At 41.4% G+C, this 26456-nt stretch overlaps 1 protein-coding gene across 1 annotated transcript in view; it reads right to left on the reverse strand.

The window, feature by feature from the left end:
* Positions 1 to 18672, reverse strand: part of APBB1IP (amyloid beta precursor protein binding family B member 1 interacting protein) — a 121070-nt gene extending 102398 nt beyond the window's left edge. The window contains exons 1-2 of the mRNA XM_039478965.2: positions 18412 to 18672; positions 18005 to 18218 (exon numbers count right to left, since the gene is read on the reverse strand). The gene's annotated coding sequence lies outside the window, so the exon portion shown is untranslated. The remainder of the gene's footprint in view (positions 1 to 18004; positions 18219 to 18411) is intronic.
* Between the last annotated feature and the right edge of the window lie 7784 nt (positions 18673 to 26456).

The following is a 26456-nucleotide window of genomic DNA, read 5'->3' on the forward strand; positions in this document are numbered from 1 at the left end:
AATTAGCTCTGTTAGTTTTTCGGTCAGGTGTTCATGAACTTTTCCAGAAAAGGGTTCAGTAATTTCCTCATTTCCTCCCTGCCTCCCTCCTTTCTTTTTCTTTCTTTCTTTTCTTTCTGTTTCCTTCCTTCTTTTTCTTTCCTTCTCTCTTTCTTTCCTCTTCCTTCCCATCCCTTTCATTTCTCTTTTCTTTTCTCTCTCTTTCCTTTCTTTCCTCCTTTGCTTCCCTCCCTCCCTGCCTCCCTTACTCCCTCCCTCCTTTCTCTCTCTCTCTCTCTCTCTCTCTCTCTCTCTCTCTCTCTCTCTCTCTCTCCTCTCTCTTTCTCTCTTTCTTTCACAGAGTCTTGCTCTGTCACCCAGGCTGGAGTGCAGTGGCAAGATCTCGGCTAACTGCAACCTCCGCCTCCCAGGTTTGAGCGACTTTCCTGCCTCAGCCTCCCAAGTAGCTGAAAGTACAGGTGCCTGCCACCACAGCTGGCTAATTTTTGTATTTTTAATAGAGACAGGGTTTCACCATGTTGGTCCAGTTAGTCTCAAACTCCTGACCTCAAATGATCTGCCCTCCTTGGCCTCCAAGTGTGGAGATTACAGTTATGAGATACCATACCCAGACAGTTTCAGTACTACTTTCAAGAAATCATTAAGTCCCTGCATTTTCAGCTCCATACATCTTCTCTGCTGTCTTGACAAAGGTATTAGACTGTAAAAATATCCAGATTTCATAAATACCAACAAAGACTCAGCTTTAAGTGATTTCTGAAGAAATGGTGGCAGCAAGTTTAACCTCTCAGAACAAATAATTTAGTCATTGTAGCTGTGATCCCGATTATCTTTGGGGTAAATCTTCCCTAATCTTTGGTATTATACTTATTCCTGTAAGCTCGTCTCTTTAGATATTGCTTCAGAGGGAAGCAGAAAATTCTTACTTATCTGTGTCTTCATCTTCCTCATTATTTTTAAGACGTGCAATTATACTTCTCATTGCAGGCAGAGCATTTCTGCTAGGCAGCCCTACCAGTGGTTCAAATGCAACATGGCCCCCCCTTCCAGCCTCCTCTTCAGCCCATTTCCAGGTCCCCTGGCTTGCCTGTATAGGTTTTGGTATAGGGAGATCCAAGCCAGATGTTATCCTGGGAACTGGGGAGAAAGTCAGCACAGAGAAGCCCTGGACGAAAATCAGATCCTGGGTTAGGAGTTAAACATTGTATTGAGGTGAGGCTGTGATTGGGTGTCTAGGCAAAAGACACCAAAATCAAACGTGAGTCGAGGCACAGTGGCTCATGCCTGTAATCCTGGCACTTTGGAAGGCTGAGGCAGGATCACTTAAAGCCAAGAGTTCAAGACCAGCCTGGCAACATAACTAAACCCTGTCTCTTAAAAAAGAAAAATTCAAATGCGATAGTTACCAGAAATTGGGGAACTGAAAAAGAAGTGTAGATTAGAATGTGAAAAAGCAGATGAGAGAAAGGGAAGAGAAGGCAAGAAACACAGGTGGACTGACTTGATGGCTATGAACACCTGCCATGACCAAGCACCCCTGTGCTACAAGTGTCTAAAAAGAGCCGCTTGGACACAAGGACCCCCGTTCTCAGATAGTATCCCTCTCTTGCTAAGAAAACAAACAAACCAAACACCCAAAAAACCAGTCTACATTTATCTTGACCTATAGCCCGATCACCTTCACTACATCAATCTTAAAAGCATCACCTATTCTGGAAGTCCCCAATCGGATCAGTTTGTCTGGTCACTTTAGCCTTTTTACGATTGTTCCTTCAAAGAGCTAGATTCTAGTAAACCTGGTTCAGATTGAGTCCATCCATAGAGAGATTATTGATTAACGTAGCATGGAATCTTTGCCTTAAAAATACACAAACCAAAAAAAAAAAAAAAAAAAAAAAATCCCCCAAAACTCTAAACAGCTGAATCAGCAGACATAGTGTAAAATTCAACTTTAGGAAGTGTATGTATTTTATGTGTGTTTCACATGACAGTAACCATGTCATTTTACTAAGTTAATGTGAGATCCCCAAACACTTTTTTCTTTTTAATGATAGACTCACAGTACTTAAGTCCATGTCCCATATTTATATTTAAATCAGCGGAGCAATATCCTGTACTGTTTTTCTTGGCATCTCTCTCATTTGCCTCTTGGCAAAAAATCAGAACTACCCAACACCATTCAGCATCCTGTCCCATCAGGTTCCTGACCAGCCAGAATACAGTCCTGCAGCAGCGACAGCCTCTGACAGCCTGCAGCAGACAGCGTCAAAAATGAAATCGTTCCCTCATTGCTTCATAACGTACTGTCAAATTGTGGAGAGCCATTCAAAGCCCTCCCGATTTCTCCACATCCTCATCAGTAACTGTTATTGTCTTGTCTTTTGGGTTATAGACATGCTAACGGGTGTAAGGTGATATCTCACTGTGTTTGTTTTTAATTTTTAATTTTGGTGGGTACATAGGTGCATATCTGTATGGGATACATGAGATGTTTTGATACAGGCCTGCAATGCATAATAATGGCATCATGGAGAATGGGATATCCATCCCCTCCAGCATTTAGCCTGTGTAACAAACAATCCAATTATATCCTTTGTGTTATTTTAAAATGTACAATTATATTATTATTGACTATAGTCACGCTATTGTGCTAGCAAATACTAGGTCTTATTCATTCTTTCTAGGTTTTTTGGACCCATTAACTACCCCACATCTCCCCCACCCCAATCAACTACCCTTCCCAGCCTCTGGTAACCATCCTTCTGCTCTCTATTCTCCATGAGTTCAATTGTTTTTATTTTTAATTTTTTGAGATGGAGTCTCACTCCGTCACCCAGGATAGAGTGCAGTGGCACGATCTCAGCTCCTTGTCCCATCAGGTCCCTGAAGAGCCAGAATAAAGTCTTGCAATCCTGCAATCTCTGCCCCCTGGGTTCAAGCAATTCTCCTGCCTCAGCCTCCCAAGTTGCTAGGATTACAGGCACCCACCACCACACCTGGCTAATTTTCAGACTTACAGTAGAGAAGAGCTTTTGCCATGTTGGCCAGGCTGGTCTTGAACTGCTGACCTTAAGTGATTCACCCACCTCGGCGTGAGCCACTGTGCTGGGCTGTTTTGATATTTAGATCCCATAAATAAGTGAGAACATGCCATGTTTGTCATTCTGTGCCTCGCTTATTTGACTTATAGTGACCTCTAGTTCCATCCACATGGCAAATGACAAAATAACATTCTTTTTCATGGCTGAATAGTACTTCGTGGTGTATAGGTACACATTTTCTTGACCCGTTCACCTGCTGATGGAACTTGGGTTGTTTCCAAATCTTGTGAACAGTGCTGCAACAAACACAGGAGTGCAGATACCTCTGATATACTGATTTCCTTGCTTTTGGGTATATACCCAGTCATGGGGTTGCTGGATCACACAGTAGATCTATTTTTAGTTTTTCGAGGAACCTTCAAATTGTTCTCCATAGTGGTTGTACTCATTGTGGTATTGATTGGCATTTCCTTGACAACGAATGATATTGAGCATCTTTTCTTGTGCCCAGTATCCACTAGGGGCAACTGTCCCTTGAGGCCTTTTTCGGGAGGGCTAGAGTCTGTGCTATAGCCCAGAGGAGCACTAGTGGTCTCCATGGCCAGGTCAGTATGATATCGGAGCATTCTACGTCCAGAGGAGACAAACACCAAATCTGGCAAGTCCATGTCATCAGAGAAAGGCAAGCAGGAGATAGATGAAGGAGTGGATGGAGGAGGAAGGCCAGTGCTTCTAGTCGAGGAGCCGGGACTTGGCAGGAAAGCCCTGTCCCGCCCTCACGGTCACTGTGTATGCAGGCTGTCCTCATGCCTCCCAGCCCAGAGCAAACATCTTGCAGGATGGGCTCATCCACCTCGATGCCCAGCACACCACTCCAAGTTCATCTCCATTTTCTTCTCATTAAACCTTGGCTTACGGTGAAAGGAGCTTATTTCTCCTCCTCTAAACACACCATTGGCATGACCTCTGTGCTATTTTTCCACTCAGGTAAGTCGTACCCACTACACAATGCCAACTCAAGACCCACAGGTCCATTCTGGCAGTGTCAGAATTGTGACTTGGACAGTTATGACCGGCTTTGTGACTGTTTATGTCTTTATAGGCATTTTTTAATCTCTTTAACTACACTATAGGAGTAATATTTATACCTCCACTCTCTTAGTACTGGCACAGCAACACCACTGGCACTTACAATGCAATATATGCTAGCTCACATTAATACATAATTAGCACCTACTTTAAGAATAGTAGGAGTTATACTCAGAAACAGAAAATCAAATAGTGCATGTTCTCACTTAAAAGTGGAAGCTAAACAATGGGTACAAATGGCCATACAGAGTGGAAAAACAGATATTCGAGACTACAAAATGTGGGAGGACTGGAAAATTACCTATTGGGTACAGTGTTCACTGTTCAGGTGATGAGTTCACTAAAAGCACAGACTGCACAAGCATGAAATATACATGTAAGAAATCTACCCTTGTACCCCCTAAATACGTAAAAATTTTTAAAAAATAGGAGTTATAAATATGGAACAACTACTACAGGTCAGACATCTAGAGTATCTAATTTAATTCTCAAAGCAATTCTATGAGGTAGTGACATGATTTCAATTTTATAGGTTACAAAAATCAGGCCTAGAGGAATGAGATAATTTGCATGAGGTCACATAGCCAGTGAGTGGTGGTGCTGGACTATGACCAGATCTAATTCTGAAGGTCATGTTTGCAATCACCATGCTACACTGTCTTCTGAAAACATGAATTGTGATTATGAAGAGGTGGAAATTGTTGGCTTCCCTGCTAATATGTTTGTGATGGTGTCTACACGTCCACATCTAGTACAATTTATTGCACGCCCATCTTTCCTACCACACAGTGAGTTCAGGCATGGAATCTTGTATTTTCATTCGAATGTGTGACACACACCATGTACTTGTAAATATACTTAGCTGCTGGACGACCGTGGGCAAGTCATCTAACCTTTCTGTTGGCTTAGTTTCCTCGTCTGTACAATGAACACGATTGCTACTTTAGATAATTGGACGAGACCGGAACACCTTTTTAAAAGTTTTGTTTTTAGGGAAGGAACAAACACACATTATTTTTTTCTCTAAGAATATGTGTTTGATATAATCAATACAACCTTAAAAATTGTTGATTATTTAAAAAGTCTTCCATGTGTGCCACTATATAAAGCACAAAAAGACTTTTATTTATTTGTACATTTATATATTCTAAACATCCTTAAAACCAAATAATGCCTTGTTTTGAGAGAAAGTGTTGACAATTGAGATCTAATACTGACTTCATTCAATGGTTTTAAGTCAAGTTATTGTTATTTATTCTCTTACACAGGAAGTCTCCATATCTACTGCTTTTGAGGATTGACTGCAGATAGCCTTCATTCATAGACAATCCTGTCTTCATGCATATAATCTTAAAACATGAGAACTAGGAATGTAAGCTCAATTTAACTTAATCCAAGCATTTTATTTTATAACTGAGAAAACTTAGAGGCAGTGAAAATAAATGTCTTTCTTGTAGTGTTTATTAGTTATTTGTTCTACATCTCCCCCACCCCCCCAAAAAAACTTAAGGTAATTTACAGATATAAGACAAGAGAAGAAAAAAAAGAATCTCAAGTGTATCTGAATTTGGCCACAGGTGTGATTCTGGACGTCCAAATGACAAGAGCAGAACGCATCTTTTACAATATCCAAGGTGCCTCTGTGTTACATCAGATCTTAAGTAATGCACAGAGTTCCTTCTGAAGGCTGAGAGAAATGCTTCAATCCGCTATTAATACATTTTTAATTAGGAAGCAACTCTAGACTGGGCACAGTGGCTCATGCCTGTAATCTCAGTGCTTTGGAAAGCTGAAGAGAGAGGATTACTTGAGCCCAGGAACTTGAGACCAGCTTGGGCAACATAATGAGATGCCATCTCTATCAAAAACTAAAGTAAAACAAAGGCAGTTCTAATGTGACTCCCAACCTGTTTTCTTTCCTTCATGCCTTCCATGTCAGTTTAATTGCACAAGATTATTTAAAATAAACCACCCCTTTCATTTCTTACAATTTGTCTTTCCTTAGAAATAATTAATGTTACTCATAGTCCTGCATATTTTGTCAATCTATAATAGACAATACTTTTCACACACCTGCATCTCATTGCTTCAAACAGAATCTGAGTTCTAGGCCAGGCACAGTCATTCAGGCCTGTAATCCCAGAACTTTGGGAGGACGAGGCAGGTATATCACCTGTGATCAGGAATTCGAGAACAGCCTGACCACTATGGTGAAACCTCATCTCGACTAAAACTACAAAAATTAACTGGCTGTAGTGGTGCATGCCTGTTGTCCCAGCTACTCGAGAGGATGAGGCATGAGAATCACTTGAACCCGGGAGGCAGAGGTTGCAGCTGAGCCGAGATCGCACCGCTGCACTCCAGCCTGGGTGACAGAGTGAGACTCAGTTTTTTTTTTAAAAAAAATCTGAGTTCTAGGAGGGCAGGGAGCAGGGAACAACTTCACATTTGCTAGATTTCCATCCATTGGTGGAGTTTTCCACAGAGTAATTGTCCAAAACTGCTTAACAAAGAGTAGAAGAATAAAGAAAAGAACAGAAATAGTAGTGTATACTCTTATTATCTACCGATGGGGCTATTTGACTAAAATATGGTGACTCAAATTGTGTTTCATCTACAGTGTTTCATGGCTTTACAGACATGTAATAACAAAGTCTTATTTCAAATGTTCAAATACAAGGAGATAATACCTGAGTTGTTTTCAGGGGTAACTCCTAGGGGAGATTTAATTTTGTTTTGCTCTAAATGTTTGAAACAAGATATTTGAGTTTTGAGTGCACACTACATGCCAGACGTTATTCTGTTTTGCATGTACAGACTCATTTAATGGCTAAGTATGTGTAAGCCTTCCAATACATATAATGCCAATTCCAATGCTCATATTTGATCCACTGCAAAACAGTCCAGAGTTTAACAAAACCCCCTTTGCCCTTTTAGACCCTTCTGTGAGAAGCTGTAAACCATTCTTCATATTTTTACTTTATTTACTACCGTTTCTGACAGGATGTTGCTGATTTTCAGGCACTTTTTTTTTTTTTTAAAGACAGGGTCTTGCTTTGTCACCCAGATTGGAGTATAGTGGCCTGACCATGGCTCACTGCAGCCTCGATTTCCTGGGCTCAATTGATTCTCCTGCTTCAGACTCCCAAGTAGCTGGGACCACAGGAGAATGCCACCATGCCTGGCTAACTTTTAAATTTTTTTGTAGAGACAGGGTCTCATTATATTGCCAAGCGGGTCTCCAACTCATGGGATCAAGTGATCCTCCTGCCTCGGCCTCCCAAAGCATTGCATTTATAGGTATAAACCACAGTGTGTGGCCTTCAAACACCTTTGAGTGAGTTCTGATGAGAAAGTTTGACAACTATATTGGAGAATAAGGAATCACATTGGCAGTAATGATTTGATAACTGGAACACTTCTAGTCAATCAAGATGATATCCCACTGAAACAAATGCCAATATTTCTATTCAACTGGAATTCAGAAAGAAACTAAAGGTACACACACACACACACACACACACACACACACACGCAACAAAACAACAGTTCCTGCTCCATAGGGATGAGGTAGTTAGTGCCTATAATGTACCCATTACAATGTCTGGTGTATATAAAGTTCTTTGTATCAGTTATTATTTCTAACATCATTACCATCATCATCATCTTTATTATTGTGTTTTCCCTTTAAAACCAGCAGTGGAAGAAAGTGCTAATCATTTATTCTCTCTCTTTCACACACACACACACACACACACAAAGTCCACAAGGGATGGTTACTTCTGTCTGTTGCATTTTCATGCACCTGGAGACTGAGTTAGACTTCCATTTTTCTTTGTAGGTCAGGCACACTTTTAAAAGACTAAGCCACTGGAAGAACATCTGTAAGCACAGTTTCTAGAGCAGGGATTTGTAAACATTCTTAACAAGGGGAAAACTGCGCTGAAATCGCTTTGAGTCTTTCTTAAGTCATACCCTAGGCATCTACAATCCATTTTCCAAATCTTAGCACTACTGCTGTCCCCTGAAAGGGAAGAGTATTTTCGGAGCTGAGCACCGCCACAAAGAGAGTTGCTGCCAATGAGAGTGTGTTATGCTTGTGAACTAGCAGGTGAAACCAAAAAAAAAGGAAAACAGAAGAGTTGACCACCGTGGTTGCCTAGGGCAACAGATCACATTCTGCCGGATGTGGGTTTAGGGCATCCTGCTTCACCATTTGCTTCCAGTTCTTTTTCAGTCCTTACTTTTAGGCAGAATCCATAATATATATAAGGTGATGGGGTTGGGGGGAAGGAGGATAAAAAGGAAAGCAAGCAAATGACAATTTGAGATTGTTTTTGTTACTAGAGGGCAAATAATGCATTTGGGGTGCAGGTTTAAAGATGAATTAAAATCAGGTTGTAGGAACAGGTTTTTACCTTTCTTTTCCATAAAAAATTCTGAATACTTCAGAACTCACCTAATGTCCTCCTTTCAGCTGCATAGTCAACACATAGTATATAGGATGCAATATTTGTGAATTTATCTCAATCTGTGCTGTCCAATTCAGCCACTAGCCACATGTGGCCATTTAGCACTTTAATTGTGGCTAGTCTGAATTGAGATGTCCTGGAAGTGTATAAACAAACCGGATTTGCCAGACTTAGTATTAAAAGGCGGAATAAAATAGCTCATTAATAATGTCACTATTACTGGCAGGATTTGGTGGCTCATGCCTGCGATCCCAGTGCTTTGGGAGGTGAAAGTGGGAGAATCACTTGAGGTCAGAAATTTGAGACCAGCCTGGGCAACATGGCAAGACCCTCATCTCTACAAAAATTAAAAAAATTTAAAAAATAATTGTACTATACTTAAATGTAATATAATTTCTATTATATCAAAATAAAGTAATAGATTTTTAATTTTTAGTAAAAATTAATGTCACTTGGTTGTTTTTACTGTTAAATATAATTTTAAACATTAAATTTAATGTAATTTCAAATAATTCACATTTTAATAATTTATTTTATTAAATGAAATATCCCAAAAGGATAATTTGATCCAGAGTGCTATTATCATTTTGGGATATACCATTTAATAAAATAAGTGATTAAAATTAACATCACAGCTGGGCACAGTGGCTTATACGCATAATCCCGGCACTTTTGGAAGCTGAGGTGGAAGGACTGCTTGAGCCCAAGAGTTCAAGACCAGCCTGGGCAACACAGTGAGATCTCACTTCTCCAAAAAAATCAAACACTGAGGTGGGAGTAGCTGTGATCATGCCACTCCGCTCTTGCCTGGGTGACAGAGTGAGGCCCTGCCTCAATAGAAAAAAAGAAAGTCGTGGTTATTTTTTACTGTTTCTTATGTGGCACCCAGGAAATTTAAAGTTTTACGTGTAATTTGCATTGTATTCCTAATGAACAGCTCTGGTCCAGAGTGCTACAGTTCTGTTATTGCAAGTGCCTAGTATTTGACTCGAATATGTTGGGTTGTAGGAACCATATCATATGAATGTAATCTGAATATTACTCATTCTGTGGTGCATTAGATTCTCCCCATTTCCTTTCCCACTGCACTTTATGCTCCAACACTACTAAAGTGTTTTACACCTCTGGTGCCTGGCGTAACTTTCTTCCTTTTGGCCACCCAGAAATACTTTTCTCCTTCAAAGCACCTCTTGATCATCCCCACATAATAGCTGCCCTATAATCACTGTTGGCACCATATTATTTCTGTATCGAACACTGCGCATTCTGCACTGTAATGTATTTTTTTTTACATGCTTACTCCTCCCACTAGACTGAAAGCTTCTTGAGGGTAGGAACCATATCTATTTTTCTGTCTGTCTCTCTATCTATCATCTATCTATCGATTGATCAACAGGTCTTGCTGTCACCCAAGATGGAGTGCATGGCACGATCATAGCTCACTGTAGCCTCAAGTGACTGGGCTCAAGCAATCCTGCTACCTCAGCCTCCCAAGTAGCTGAGACTATAGGTGTGAGCAACCACACTGAGCAAGGGGTCATATCTTATCCTCTTTTAGCTACACATGCCCCCTACACTGGCATGTGGTTGGCCATCAATAGAGGCATGGTGAAACTGGAAAAAAAAAGTTCCAATTATATGACATTGAGCAGAATCTGATTCCGCTGAAGTGTATGTTTCAGTACTGTAGCCCACTTTCTAAACCCAGCCTTGAGGAACAGTGAGTACTGTTCATTTTAGCCTGGGCATTCTGCAGTGGTCTCAAGGCCAACTTTTCACCACAGTACACTGCACTTACCCACATTCATGGCCTAAGCAGCTTCATTTCTGTGTGTTGCTTACAACAGGGGAAATATAATGGCACAGAATGAGTAAACACATGAAGAAATTGTCTTGGTTTGCTAAGCCATACCTTTTATGAAATTTAATCAGAAGGAAGTCATTATCATAAAAGGAAAACAATACCACATCCAAACCCTAATCACTTCACTGCCCAAACTGTCAGTTGTGAACGTTATGTGATCAGCAGAGATGCAGGAGTTTGTTAATGCTGTAAAAACAGTGGCCTTAGGTAAACTTACGTAATCAGTAACCCAATTGGGATGATACACTATAATATGATGTGAAATCACCTGAAAAAGATTTTGTGGGATTCCCTGCTTCTGCCCCCACATAACTAATTTGTTCTTTTCTTTTTGAGATGAAATCCTAAAAGCACATTTGAAAGACTGAACTTCTGCCTTATGGAAAACGCGGTCTACTAGGTGGTAATGAAAAGCTTGTAGCAGCATTCTACTAAATATTACTATTTCGTTATTACACTGGCTTGATACCAGTTAATAACTAAGATAAATGAAATGTCAGTTATCTTGACCTCTATTAGTAGTTACTTTCTAATCACTTTCAGCTTTCCAAATATCTTATCCAACATTCTTCGACAGCTTCTAGATAATTTTTAGTCCTGTTTTAACACTTGAATCCATTTGAAATCCAGCTGTGTAAGGGGGAAACTTTCCTGTCTTCCAAATCTGGTTTCGATTTTGAAAATATAAACATTTTAAACCTCCGGGCACAAAAGCTTCTTTGTGGGAATGGTCTCTGTCCTCTCTCCCTCAGAACCTTGTTTTCATTTATTTATTTATTTATTTATTTATTTATTTATTTATTTAGAGACGGAGTTTCACTCTTGTTACCCAGGCTGGAGTGCAATGGCATGATCTCGGCTCACCGCAACCTCCGCCTCCTGGCTTCAGGCAATTCTCCTGCCTCAGCCTGAGTAGCTGGGATTACAGGCACGCACCACCATGCCCAGCTAATTTTTTGTATTTTTAGTAGAGACGGGGTTTCACCATGTTGACTAGGATGCTCTTGATTTCTTGACCTCGTGATCCACCCGCCTCGGCCTCCCAAAGTGCTGGGATTACAGGCTTGAGCCACCGCGCCCGGCCTAGAACCTTGTTTTTAAACTGCATGGTGGTGGAAGCCTTGTATTCCATAATGTCCACATCATGGGTAAAGAATTTATGTGGCCAGACATGGTGGTGGCTCCTGCCTGTAATCCCAACCATTTGGGAGGCTGAAGCAAGAGGATCACTTGAGCCCAGGAGTTTGAGACCAACCTGGGCAACATAGCAAGACCCCAGCTCTATTAAAAACAACTTTAAAAAGAATTTATGGATAGGTCTTTTAAGTATTCATTTCTTGCTTTCCACTTTTCGAAAATAATTTCTATTGTTTTGATTATTATGGAGGTAGAATACTGCTGATTAACTATTTCTTATTTTAGTTACCTAATAAAGATTTCTGGTCAACCTCTTCACCAAGTTTTGAAAGATTAATTAAAGGTTTTAGGATTGCAAAGACTTTATGTCTGTTTCTTAAACTGTGTAGACTTGAGCAAATTTCCTAAACTCCCTTATCTGTCATTTCCAATTTGTAAAATAGGATCAATTACAGTATCTTCCCAACTAATTAATTACCCTGCTCTTACCCTTATCTATAATAAAAACATTAGCATTCCCCATCAATACCTCATATCTATATCCAAAATTGAACTCGTAATCATCTCCCCTCCAACCTGCTCACTTTAGTTGATGACAATTTCATCCTTCCAGTTGTTTAGGCCACAGACTTTAAAGTCATCCTTGACTCCTCTTTCTCAAACACCCCACATCCCTTCTGTCAGGAAATCCTGTTGGCTCTTCCTTCAAAATATATGCAGAATCCCATCGCTTTGTCATAGATTCCCTGCTTTCACCCCATTCCCCCGGGTTTATTCTCAAGCAGTCAGAGTGAGACTTAAGTCAGATTATATTATTCCCCTTCTCAGAATCCTGCAAAGGCCCCTGTATTTCAATCAGTGTGAAAATTAAAGTTTTACAACAGCCTCTGGAAACCCCATGTGATCTGCTATCTCCCCGCCTTCTCATACTTCTCCAACCATATCTATTTCTCTCTCCCTTGCTCATTTACCTCTAACTACACAGGCCTTCTTGTTCCTTCTCAAATCCACAGGCATGTCTCGGCCTTACAGCCTCCACTGTTCCCTGTGCTTGGAACACTGTTCCCCCAGATAGTCACTTGGTTAACTCCACTGTCTCCTGCAAACCTTTGCTGAAATCCTCTCAGTGAGGCCCAGCCGGACCACCTCATTGCATACTGCAACTTCACCTTGTTTAAAACTTGTCCTTTAAAAAAAATAGTACTTTTCACTTATGAATACCTATATTATTTACTTATTTATTATGTTTATTGATTATCATCTGTATTTGCCCACCAGAATTATAAACTCCACAAATGCAGAGATCTTTGTCTCTTTTGTTCACTGACATTCCTTGTCTCTATACCAGTGCTAAGCAAACATTTTTGACTGAAAATGATGGAATGGTTTTAAAGTGGAGATCTGGCTGGGTGAAGTGGCTCACATCTGTGATCCCAACACTTTGAAAGCCTGAGGTGGAAAGATCGCTTGAGCCCAGGAGGTCAAGACCAGCCTGGGTAACAAAATGAGACTCCGTCTCTACAAACTTTTTTTAAAATTTAGTTGAGTATGGTGATTCACACCTGCAATCTCAGCTACACAGGAGGCTGAGGCAGGAGGATCGCTTGAGCCCAGGAGGTTGAGGCTGCAGTAAGCCTTAATCGTGCTATTGCACTCCAGCCTTGACCCTGTCTCAAAAATGAATAAATGAATGAATGAATGAATAAGTAAATAAAGTGGAGATCTAAGTAATATGGAAAAACTGGCAATTCCTAAGTTATATATTCTATATATTTTTTTGCCTCTCTTATTTTTCTTTATATAAGTTACATATTCTTTTTTTTAAGGCTGAGTTTTGCTCTTGTTGCCCAGGCTGGAGTGCAATGGCACAATCTCAGCTCACTTCGAGCGCCAGCTCCTGGGTTCAAGCGATTCTCCTGACTCAGCCTCCTGAGTAGCTGGGATTACAGGCATGAGCCACCACACCCAGCTAATTTTTTGTATTTTAGTAGAGACAGAGTTTCACCATGTTGGTCAGGCTAGTCTCGAACTTCTGACCTCAGGTAATCTGCCTGCCTTGTCCTCCCAAAGTGCTGGGATTACAGGCATGAGCCACCGTGCCCAGCCACAAATTCTTTGACTTAAAAATCAGAGTTCTTTACTGATGATTCTTGGTCATTTTATCAGTGTCTAAGATGGCACAATTTCTGTGGTACTTACTCTTAATTATTTCTCATACATGTTGTTTTTGTGCTATTCAATTAAAGTCAGCTGTCTTTAGTGAACAGCACACTCTACTTGTGACCACTCAGAGTCAATTGGGAACCTAACTCCAGTCTGCATGTCAGTGTTCTCTAATCCCTAGTTTGACACTATCCTTTACAAATTATGTACATGCTTCCTAAATGCTTTTTTAAAATTAGTGCATTCAGAATAATGATCACATCTAGCTGGGAAATGAGGAAATGTTATTTGAAAGATACCAAGAAATACCTTGGGAAATCTTCTACTTCTCAAGCTGGGTGATAGGTATCCAGATGTTGGCTTTATTATTATTTGTTGTGATTTACATATATACCTCATCTTTTGTATATATGAAATGTTTCATAAAAAGTGAAGGAAGAAATAAATCTAGTCATAATTCACTTGTTCTAATATCAATTTTTATTTTTCTCCAGCTTGATATGATGTAGCTCTTTGGATGCAAACCTTTCGGTAGGTTTGCAGAAGCATAATTGCTGTGTGATTTAGCGTTTATCCCCCATCCCAGCCCATAACCATCTCACTGATGATTCTGTGATATGAGACCAAATCAAAAAGATCCCCAGCAGAATTGAAAAAAAAATGTTAAACTCGCTGCTTTGTTGATTTAATCAACCTAGCCAGCTATCATGTAGGATTCGAATATAATAAACACAAAAATGAAAACACAAGATTGCTGACAAAGCAGATTCTTTTTTAAAGATATATGTAAAGATAATAACTACAAAGTTGATTATAATGTCTTGTCTTCCCACAATAACACGAAAAGTTCTTGGGTTGGTTTCCTTCTATTCCTCCTTCTCCCCTGACCCTGGTTGGTTGTAGGGACCCCGATATGTAGCCCTACAGCACACAAGTCTGGTTACACACGGAATTCTAACTGCCTAGTCACATCTCCTCTTCTAGACTATAAACTCATTGTGGAAAGGCTCCATGTTTTTTCAAGGGTGCTACTATCAGAATGGCCCAGTTCAAACAACAGCTCTGTTTCTTACTTCCTGTGTAAGTTTCTTAACCTCTCTGTGCTTTCATCTTGATGTGAGGATTAACAAGATGACACATCTAAATTAGTTACTACAGGCCCGGTAGTATTTATAAGTAAACATTATAATTATTATTATTTACTATTACCATGTGATGATCAAAGAGAAAACTGAGTTGACAGAGAAGAAAGAAAATAGCTCTTATGATTCTTAATGATTCAAGTTCATGGTCAATGCTCAGGAAATGTTTGGAAACTGAGTCATGGAATCAAGCTCCAGAATACGTAGAATAATGAGAATGCGTGATGCCTTGGAGTGGTGTTACCTCCTTGCTTGCTCATGCCTGAAGTTTGGGACCAGTGGAGCCAATGGGATCTCAGGGCCTTGTGATATTTTCATGGTACCACTCAAGGGAAATTAATACGTTCTCCACATTTAGCCAACATCTTTGGAGTCCAAATTTTGGGGCCAGAAGTTGGCTAGGAAAGGACGATGCAGTGGTGGCAGGTCACATCCTGTAGTCCTCCAAAGTTGTCCCCAGGGCCTGCCCTGCCACACTGCATGTACTATTTAGTCTGTTATACTGGTTATAAGTGTAATGGCATTCCTTCATACCATAGTTCTCTCTTTTCAAGAGGACTCTAGTGATTACTGTTCCAGATATCTAGCAGTTTTCTCTAAAAGTCATGTTTCTCATGAATAATTAAAACTGTAATACATATAAAAAATCCCTATGCATCCAGCGTAGCAACCTTATACCTTAAAATATGGCATTTATTATGTACCTGAATTTATAATAAGTACTTACGGTTTAAGTGACTTGCCTCTTAGATATCACAGTAGTGATATAAAACACATACATACATTTTCATACTGAGAAAGTAGCAGTTATATTAATAAAAATTGTTCTATTTTGAGGTGAGAATTCCTAACATCACTCTAGTCCCCATAAAATAAACTCCTGGGGTCCTATAAAATTGCAAATATTGTGGTCCAATAGGCTATGGAACGCAGACAATTTATTATAAGATTTGTGGGCTCACTAAAAAGTTTTAGGAATAAAAATAATTAAAATAAAATTGAAGAGAATTAGAAGTAAATTAAAATAATAATGCTAAAATTAAGATGGCTAAAAGAAAATCCAAAGAGACATATCAAACAGAGACATTTATGATAATGAACTTTGTAAGTAGCTCATTCTAATAATATTATGAAAATATTTAAAACTTTCATTGATGAGTGAAAAAAGGTAAATCAATACTGGGTAACTGGTGTACATTCTTAGGTTATAAAGATATAAAAAATGTAGTAGATACTAGAAAGCCTAGTAAGTACTGTGTTTAAGATTTCAAGTAACTAATGCCATAAAGTAATTCATATTACAAAGTTATATTTCTTGAGAAAGAGCAATTGAAGGATTTCAAAATGTAATATTGACCTGTTCAAATTTGGGTTCTTCATTCTCTCAGTTTTCAAATAGGATGGAAATTTGCCTTTTTACATATAGACCAGATACGGACTGTGCTTTTACAGGAACTTCTCAGAAACAAAAGACCTCAAAGATGTTGATATTTCAGAATATAAGAAAATCTGTTATCATGATTATGATTATTTTCTCCACTTTAAAACATTCATGATCAGCAATTCTAATTTTCCAGTATTCCAGTTGGGACTAATTCAAAGAATAATAGCAACTCCTCAATCGCTCTCTCAAGGACAGACATAATGTAGTCCAATCATCTCACTTTACTGATGTTATCTGAAGTCCAGAGAGAAGTTATGCAAGTTAATCAAGAACATCCTTAGCTAGCTGGGGGCAGATAGAAGAGCCAGAACCCAGGCCTCCCAAGTGCTGAGACAAGACACAAATATTAATAATTTTTAATAGTTTAATGATTAATAGCTTAAGTAATTATTAAGTTTATGGACACACATTAATAGTTTAAGGATGACGTTAAATTTCTTAGACTTTTCACAACACACGTTGAACAGACAGGAAATATCACTAGAAGACGTTACAAAGTCTTTCTCAGCAGACCCTTGCTAATTTTGCCAGCCAGCATCATCGTCCTGGCCCATGTACCACCCAGTATTCCAGTGAGGCCAGAGGGAAAATCGCTGCTCTAGGTTTATGAAAAGGGACAAACTTTTCCTTTCTGAAATTTCTGTCTAGAGACCCAGATTTTTAAATGAATAGTACCAGCACCTTTGTTTAAACCACGTAAGCCACCGGGGGTGGGGGGGGGAACCAAACTGGGGGCATAATCAACACACGTGCCTTTTTCTTTTGCTACTTTACTCTAGTAGTCTGTCTCGTTAAGGATCACATTAAAAGTTGTTTTTGAACCGCTAAGCCCTGAGTGGCTTTAGGAAACACATTTCACATTCCACAGGAGTACGAATGCTATGAAATACCTTCCTAGAGGGAAAGTAAGAGGTACACTGGGCTAGGTCTTTGGCGGGACACCCGCGCAGAGGTTCTTGGAGACATTAGGACACCCTAGTTAGTTTCCTCCATGCTGTAAAAGGCCCTCTGGACCTCTGTTTCAAGCCAAATTATGAAACTTGTGCCTGGTGTCCAAGTCTATCTTTAAGGTATTTTAAAATGAAAATGAGAATAATTCGGGGGAAAAAAGTTATTTTTAAAAAGAAGAAAGAATTGTCTAAAAGTTTTAGAGGAAGGAAAGAGTCTAAGAAGCATCAGACTGCGAGCCACATTCAAATTCTCACGCGACTGGTATTTAATCTATAGTGCCTGAAAAGGCCCCTCAAGAATCCCTCCACATTCGGGTAGATTGGGGCTCCCGGACCTGCTGACCTGGACGCGCGAGGGCTCATACTAGTTCCCCGTTCAACCTTGCAGCAATTTCCTGAGCAGGAAATATGTCAAATCTGATGCAACCGCTTGGGGAAAGGCAAGTCCGACCCCAAGCCCCCAGACTCCCACCCTCGCGAGCCGGGTCCAGTGTGGAGATCGGCGGAGGGGACCCTGGGTACCCGCTGCGCTCGAGGGCCACGCGTGGGGGGGGGGGGGCGGCGCGACGCGCGTTCACGAGGCCAGTGCCTGGAGCTGCGCCCGGCATCAGACCCGATGGGCTTGATGCACCGGCCCGTGACAGCCCCGAGGGTCCCGGGCTGGCGTTCAAAAGGGCTCCGGAGACTAGGGGCGCCACTTACCTCGACGGCTCTGCGGGGCGCGGCGGGGACACGGCGGGGGCGTGGGAAGGCGGTGGGGCTCGGGCCGCGAAAGGGACGAGCGGTACAGGCGGCCGTACCCGGGCTCCAGGTCGCTGCCCCGGGGAGGAAGTGCTGTCAGCCCTGCCCTTCCCACGCAGCGCGCAGACGTGTGGCTCTATCCGAGGCGCTTTGCTTCGAGGTGCAAGGAGGGCCCCTAGTTAGAGACAGAGGGACAGACAAACGTATGCGTAAAGGACTCAGAGTTAGGGGCTGCTTTCTCTAAATCATCCAGTCTGCGCCTGACTTTCTCCCCATCCCGCCCCCGCTACACAACCAACTTGAAAATATTTTTTTTTCTTTTTAAATTCTGGGAAACGTTGCGCCTTTCTTTCTTGTCCCTCCCCTACCTGTGCCGTGCGCGCCCTTCTCTCAGAAACGTGTCCTGGCGAATCGACCCATTTTGCAGCCTCAACACATGAGGGACTAAGGGACTTGGGGCCAAGCGATGGTTCCACCAGAGAGAGAGGCCGATTTATGTTGCAACAGTCTGCCTAAGTGTTTACTGCAGCAGTTTCTGGGCTTCCTCTTTCCGGCCGGTTGTGCAAGGCTTCCCGGCCGCCTGCAGCCCGCCCGCAGGCGACGCAGCGCAGGGCTGGTCAGGCGGCACCCGCGTCCCGGCCGGAGTTCAGCTGTCTCTCGGGTGGGGGTGGAGGAAGGGCGCGCTGGGCAGAGGCCCTTTCTCAACCATCAGGTTGGTAACCTCACCCTCCTCCCTCCCCACGTTTAACCACGCTCAGTTGGCGGGCTGGTGTGTAAAGGAATCGCACTGACACGCATTGCTCATAGAAATCCAGAATGGTTTGAACCCGGTAGAAGAGAATTGAGCAATATCTATTTAGCTTATGTATGGAGTCGCCTTTTGACCCAGCCCCCCCACTTCCAGGAGTGTATTACAAAGATCTGCTGCTGAAAATAAGTGATGCACATGGCACAGGGCATTCATGGCCTCACTATGTGCAATAGCAAAGAACTGGCTGGAAATAGCACTTGTCAGTTGAGAGTAGAGTTTCCTGAGAGAAAGTCGCTGGGAGGTCTGAAAATACAGAAGTTAAACTCAGTTATGGTTTGTAAATGGCGGTTAAATAAACCTCCCCTTCTCCACAGCTGTGTCTTCAAAGGCTTATATGTTGGGGAAGGTGGTGAAGACACAAAGATAAACTGGATGCATGTGTTTACTAGGCAATTTCAAATAGTTCTGTCATTTATTTAATGAGAAACTATTTCCCAAGCACCTACACTTCTAAGAACAATGAAAACAGAGGAAACAATTTCTGCTCTCACGCCTGGTGCATTCTAGTTGGTAGAAAGCAGACAATAGACAAATTAATATTCAACATGTCAAGATGCTATATTAATTAGGATAAATAAATGATAAATAAATAGAAAACGTATTTTCTCTTCCTTATGATTGTCTTAATATCTTTTCTCTAGCTTTCTTTGTTGTAAAAATACAGTATTTATTTAAATACATATAACATAGTATGTGTTAATTGACTGTTACTAGTAAGACTTCTGGCCAACAGTAGGCTATTAGTAGTTAAATCTGGGAGGAATCAAAAGTTATACATGGATTTTCAACTGTGCAGCAGTTTGGTACCCCTAAAATCTGGCATTGTTCTGTTACAGTAGGTAGCTAGTCAGGTATGAGCAGGGCAGGAAAGGGCTCCCCCAACCCCATACCAAGAATGTCAGGTGATGGTCAAGCGGTTAACTGTCCTTCTAAAATAATAATTGGTTACAGCCAATTATTAGCCTTATTGATAACATAGTCGATGAACATATACTATATGTATTAAATACTATATTTTTACAATAAAGTAAGCTAGAGAAGCAGTTATTAGCAAATCATAAGATAAAATATATTTTCTTTTATTTATTTCCAGAGACAGTTTCACTCTGTTCCTGGACTAGAGTGCAGTGGGGAGATCATAGTAGCTCCTTGTAGCCTCAAACTCCTAGGCTCAAGAGATCCTCCTGCGTCAGCCTTCTGAGCAGCTGGGACTATAAGCATGCCCCATCATGTCCAGCTAATTTTATTTTATTTTAAATAATTTTTTGAAAGATGGGTCTTGCTATGTTTCCCAGGCTGGTCTCAAATTCCTGGCCTCAAGCAGTCTTCCTGCCTCGGCCTTCCAAAGTGCTGGGATTACAGGCATGAACCACTGTGACTGATCTCACATTTACTATTTATTAAGTGGAAGTGGATCATCATAAAGGTCTTCATCCTCATCTTCTTCATGTTACTCAATTTTAGTGGGAGGAGGAAGAGGAGAGTTTGATCTCGCTGTTTCAGGGATGGCAGAGGCAGAAGGAAATCCAAGTATAAATGAACCCATGCAATTCAAACCCATGTTGTTCAAGGGTCAACTGTATAATGGTTTTGACTAGGTTGGCAGCAGTGGAAATGGGAAAAAAGGGGTGAACCTGAGAGACACTTAGAAGGCAGTTGGCCAGAGATTGAGAGGACTGTATATAGGCAGAGGGAGAAGAGCAGGCAGGCAAGGATGACTCCTCTAAGAATCAGGTTTGTATGATGGTGGCTGACAGTCCCATTATCAAGATGGGAACTCTGGAAGAGTGGTATTTGGGCAAGGGAAAATAGTGAGTTTTATTGTTTGCAAGTTGAATTTGACAAATCTTTAAGACATCCAAGGGGAGACTTCAAGTAGAGAATTGTATAGAAGAATCCTTTGCCCAGAGAAGTGTGGTTCAGAGTCAGAGATACACATCTTGAGTAATCATATAGGTGGTGATTCATGAGATTGCATAGAGAGACTATGACGTGGGATGAAACAGAAGCCGAGGGCTAAGTCTTAAGGAACTCCACCATCTAAAGTAGAGGACACAGAGTCCACAAAGAACACAGAGTAAGAGCTTTAAAGGGGTAGGAGGAAAACCAGGAGAAAGGGCTGTGGAAGCCGCAAGAGCGGGAGGATGTGGTCAGCAATATCCAAAAATGTTGCAAGGACAAGTCAGCAAGACTAAGACATGGTAATTGGCTTTACCAATGTTAGTGACCTCAGAAACCAATTGCAATAGCATGATGGGCTGCAGGCCAAAGTGGGTTGAGGAGTGAACAGGGTGTGAAGAAACAAAGATGGTGAGCAAAGCAACCCTTGTAAATAGTTTGCCTATTGTATTAGTCTGTTCTCACACTGCTAATAAAGACATACCCCAGACTGGGTAATTTATAAAGAAAAGAGTTTTAATTGACTCACAGTTCAGCACGGCAGTGAAGGCCTCACAATCGTGGCAGAAGAGGAATGAGGAGCAAAGTCATGTCTTACATGGCAGCAGGCAAGAGAGCATGTACAGGGGAACTCCCATTTATAAAACCATCAGATCTCGTGACACTTATTTACCATCACGAGAACAGTATGGGAGAAACAGTCCCCATGATTCAGTTATCTTCACTTGGCCCTGCCCTTGACATTTGGGGATTATTACAATTCAAGGTGAGATTTGCATGGGGACACAGCCAAACCATATCACCTATGAAGAGGGGAAAGGGGACAGGGAGGCAGTGGGTGGAGGATATGAAATTAAGGAAGATTTTATTTATTTATTTATTTTATTTTTAGAGACAGGGTCTTGCTCTGTTGCCCAGGCTGGAGTGCAATGGTGTGATCATAGCTCACTTACAGCCTCTAATTCCTGAGCTCAAGTGATCCTCCCACCTCAGCATCCCAAAGTGCTGGGATCACAGGCATGAGCCCCACTATACCCAGCCTTTTATGTATTTTCTTAAAAAATGATTTTCAAACAGGAAGAATTGAGATGAGAGTGAGGAGTTGACATTAACAAGAGAGTAGAAATAATTGATAGTGAAAAGTTTTCAAGATGGAAGTGGGTTGAGTCCAAAGTGTAGGTAAATGAATGGGCCCCCAGATAAGAGAAAGGAGACTTCCTCCATTTTAAGGTGGGTTTAGAGTAGATAAGGATCTTCTTTCATATGGCTGTAGCATAAGGAAATCTAATCTCAAGCCTCTGTTTTCCTTGCCAGAAGCAGGGTCATCTGCTGAGAGTGAACTTGGAGATCAGCCCGGCATTGATTTCGGGAGCTGCAGAAAGTCTGATAAGGTCATTGAAGAGAATGGGAGAGAAAGGTGATCAGAAACTGTAATGGGATTTCCAGGCAGATGCAGTGTCCATTTAAAACTGGCAATCATGAATTATGGTGGGAGCCATCTGGTCGGTTGTGCCTCTCCCCTGCAGTTCTAGGTTTGGATGCAAGATGGAAGGATGGGTTATTGTGGTCAGAAGTTAGGCAGAGTGAACTTGCTTCTGGAGGTGGAGAGCTTATGGGTGCTGACAAAGTCCAGGGAGTGACCGTGGGCTGCATGGCTGAGATGACCAAGGAAATGAGAGGCTAAGGGGCCATGTGCATCACCCCAGCTAACTGTTTGTCACTCAGGATTGGGGTGGCCACATCACTTATTGTCTCAAGACCGGGATACCTTTGAGAGTACGAAATTGCCAAGTGGGAGGGAAGCTAAGGAAGAATTGTAGGCCACATGCAGTGGCTCACGCCTGAATCCCAGCACTTTGGGAGGTTAAGGCAGAAGGATCGCTTGAGTCCAGGAGTTTGAGACCACCCTGGACAATACAGCAAGACTATCTTTACAAAAAATAAGAAATTAGCTGAGGGTGGTATGTGTGCCTGTAGTCTCAGCTACTCAGGAGGGTGAGATGGGAGGATGGCTTTAACTTAGAATTTTGAGTCTGCAGAAAGCTGTGATCATGCCACTGCACTCATCCTAGGTGACAAGAGTTATAATTCATGACTGTTTCAAGCAAACAGAATGATGACAGGATTTAAGGTTATCTTAAAAGGTGACAGGGAGTCACGTGTCAGGGTTTTGAAATGAGAAGCAGGAGAACTGGGTTGTTTAGTCAAGTGTCATGAGCCTCAAATGAGAAAGCTTTTCTCGTTTGCTTGGAGTTTTGTTTTTAATAAAAAGATTAGCCATTTATGATTTGCAAGTAGCAGTGAGGAGCATGGGGAACAATAAATTCACCTTTCAAATTTAAAGTTGCTGAAATTTAAGAGAATAAACCACTGTCTTTTGAGAAAGCTGCAGTGGAAATGGTGTCCTCAGGGCACAGTTAAAGCCTCAAGTTAGAGGAACACTCCAGAAATAGCTTCAAGATATAGGAGTGGCAGTGAAGGAGTTTGGGAGGTGGGGAAGAGAACAACCCACGGGGTCATGAACATGGAATCACAGCCCACAGTGGAGACGACGGTGTTGGGGGAAACCCCCCAGGTGGCTTCCTCTTTGGAGACTGACCAATAAAAACTAAAAACAGACTTCAGCCAGGCTTGATGGCTCATGTCTGTAATCCCAGCACTTTGGGAAGCCCAGGTGGCCAGATCGCTTGAGGTCAGGAGTTTGAGACCAGCCTTGCCAACATGGTGAAATCCCATCTCTACTAAAAATACAAAAATTAGCCAGGTGTGGTAGTGTATGCCTGTAATCCCAGCTACTCAGGAGGCTGAGGCAGGATAATCCCTTGATTCTGGGAGGTGGAGGTTGCAGTGAACTGGAATAGCGCCACTGAACTCCAGCCTGGGTGACAGAGCAAGACTCTGTCTCAAGAAAATAAAAGGGGACTTCCTCAGGTATCTCAGAAGAAGATGGCTAGTGGCTGAAAGGCGTGTGTTAAGGAACTGTAAAGAAACTCAGTTTACATTGATTTGGATTTTGACTGTGTCTCATTACCACAATCTGTCGGCAAGACCATCAAATCCAACGTGTATTTTCTGGTCTCTTCCTGGCTGGAATACTTTCACCTTCTGTAAGGGGACCTGGGTTGACTTGAAGTTAGAATCCTGGTACCTTTTCCTTTTTCTTTTTTACAGACGATAATTTTTCTTTAGTTTAGCATTTTATAAAGCTGCTCATTTATTTAATTTGACTGGCCCTCAATTGTAGGGGATACTAGTTTCTGATTTAAATATCTAGCTTATTTTTAAAAATCTTTTATGCCATCTGTAGTAAGCTGTATTTTCCAAAGATGACTATGGACACATCTTTCTTCCCCCTTAAGAGGTAGAATCCATTTATCTCCCTTTCCCTTGAATGTACTTTGACCAGCAGAATAGAGTAGAAGTGATGGTGAACATAGCACTTAAATCCTCTTCTGGCCTTGAGCAGTCATGAAGAAGTCCTGGCTACTATGTCAGGAATGAAGCTACATGGTGAGGCATGGAGGCATCAGATGTGAAGTGAAGACACCATTTTCAACACCCAGCCCCAGGAAGCCTTCAGATGATTCCTGTGCCAGCTCATCTCTAAATACAACTGCATGAGAGACCAAGGGAGAATCACCCTGGTGAACCTTGTATCCCTGAAAGATTATGAAAAATGGCCATCTTAAACCTCTGCCATTGGTCCCCAGGGACCAGGTTCATGGCACCAGGAACTGGGTTTGTGGAAGATAGTTTTTCCACAGATTGGTAGGGGGGCATTTTCAGGATGATTCAAGTGCATTGCATTTATTGTGTACTTTATTTCTATTATTATTACATTGTGATATATAATGAAATAATTATACAACTCACCATAATGTAGAATCAGTGGGAACCCTGAGCGTGTTTTCCAGCAACTAGGTGAGCCCATCTGCGGATGGTGGGAGACAGTGGCAGATAATCAGGCATTAGATTCTCATAAGGAGTACACAACCTAGTTCACAATAGGGTTCATGCTCCTTTGAGAATCTGATGCTGCTGCTGATCTGACAGGAGGTGGAGCTCAGGCAGTAATGCAAGTAATATAGTTTGGCTGTGTCCTCATCCAAATTTCATCTTGAATTGTAGCTCTCACAATCCCCACAAGTCATGGGAGGGACCTGGTAGAAGGTAATTGAATCATGGGGGTGGGTTTTTCCTGTGCTGTTCTCATGATAGTGAGTAAGTCTCATGAGATCTGATGGTTTAATAAAGGGCAGTTGCCCTGCACATGCTCTCTTGTCTGCCGCCATGTAAGATGTGCCTTTGCTCCTCCTCTGCCTTCTACCGTAATTGCGAGGCTTCCCAAGGCATATGGAACTATGAGTCCATTAAATCTCTTTTTCTTTATAAATTACCCAGTTTTCTTTATGGCAGTATGAAAATCGACTAATAGAGCGAGTGATGGTGAAGGGGGCAGCTGTAAATACAGATGAAGCTTCACTCGCTTACCTCCTGCTATGTGGCCTGGTTCCTAACAGGCCATGGACAGGTACCAGTTGGTGGTCTGGGGTTTGGGGACCCCTGCTCTAAGTGTTGGTTTGTTCACAGCAATAGACACCCAAGACACCATCTTGTGTATCAATGCTTCTCATTTTTCTGTTATAGTCAAATTTCAATGCTTTAACTTTTAAAATATTATAAACTGGCAGTGAAAAATAACTGCTCATGATTTCTATTTTAACCATAACAGATATATATATTTAATATATTTTTACTAATTACATGTTTTACATATAGTGAATGTATTTTCTCTTGCCTGTTAACAAGATCCTCTCTCTACCTGCCTCCTCACTTGCTACTACTGGTCCCTTGCCTTTGTTCGAAGCCAATTCCTTTCTCTCCCATACCCCAGCGGTACTCAGTGGGAGGAGAACCAGAAAAGAATGGATGAAGACCATCCACAGGAGGAGAGGAGTGGAGAAGACATGAGAGGGTTCAAGAAGACTTGGTAGATAATTTTTGGAGGGGAGCTAAGAGCAAGGCGAGGAGAAAAGGGTTTGAGGGAAACTGCAGGTTATGAGATAGGTGGAGGTAAGAAGAAAGGGAGGAAAATGTCATGGACTTGGTTTAAAATTAAATTGGCTGCTGGGTTTCTTTGCATTGACACTGCACAGGGCTTATGCTCATGGGAGGGGGCCCAGTGTTAGGGTACTAAATGGGCATTAAATTCATGAAACTCTGAGATATACATTTGATGCTTGAACAAGGCGTGGGTTAGGGGAACTGACCTCTGTGCACTATAAAATTCCATGTATAACTTTTGACTCCCCAAAAACTTCACTGCTAATAGCCTACTGTTGACCGGAAACCTTATCAATAAGATACAGAGTTAATTTACACATATTTTGTATGTTATATGTATTATATACTGTATCCTTACAATAAAGTAAGCTAGGAAACGAAAAATTTTAAGAAAATCACAAAGAAGCGAAAATATGTTTACATGACTTACTCACCCCACCCATCCCTATATGCACAAACATTCTGACTTTTTGAAATCATATTTTTTTGAATGCTTTATTTCAATAAAGTCATGGCTGCTCTTGAATGAAAAATGTTAATAAAATAAAATCTGCCCTAAAAGCTGGTTATCAAACCTTTATCATACTTGTTAAGTGGAAGCGGACCATCATAAAGGTCTTCATCCTCATCATCCTCACG

This window comes from Saimiri boliviensis, chromosome 8 (genome assembly GCF_048565385.1).
Source record: "Saimiri boliviensis isolate mSaiBol1 chromosome 8, mSaiBol1.pri, whole genome shotgun sequence".
In the NCBI taxonomy this organism is placed as follows: domain Eukaryota; kingdom Metazoa; phylum Chordata; class Mammalia; order Primates; family Cebidae; genus Saimiri; species Saimiri boliviensis.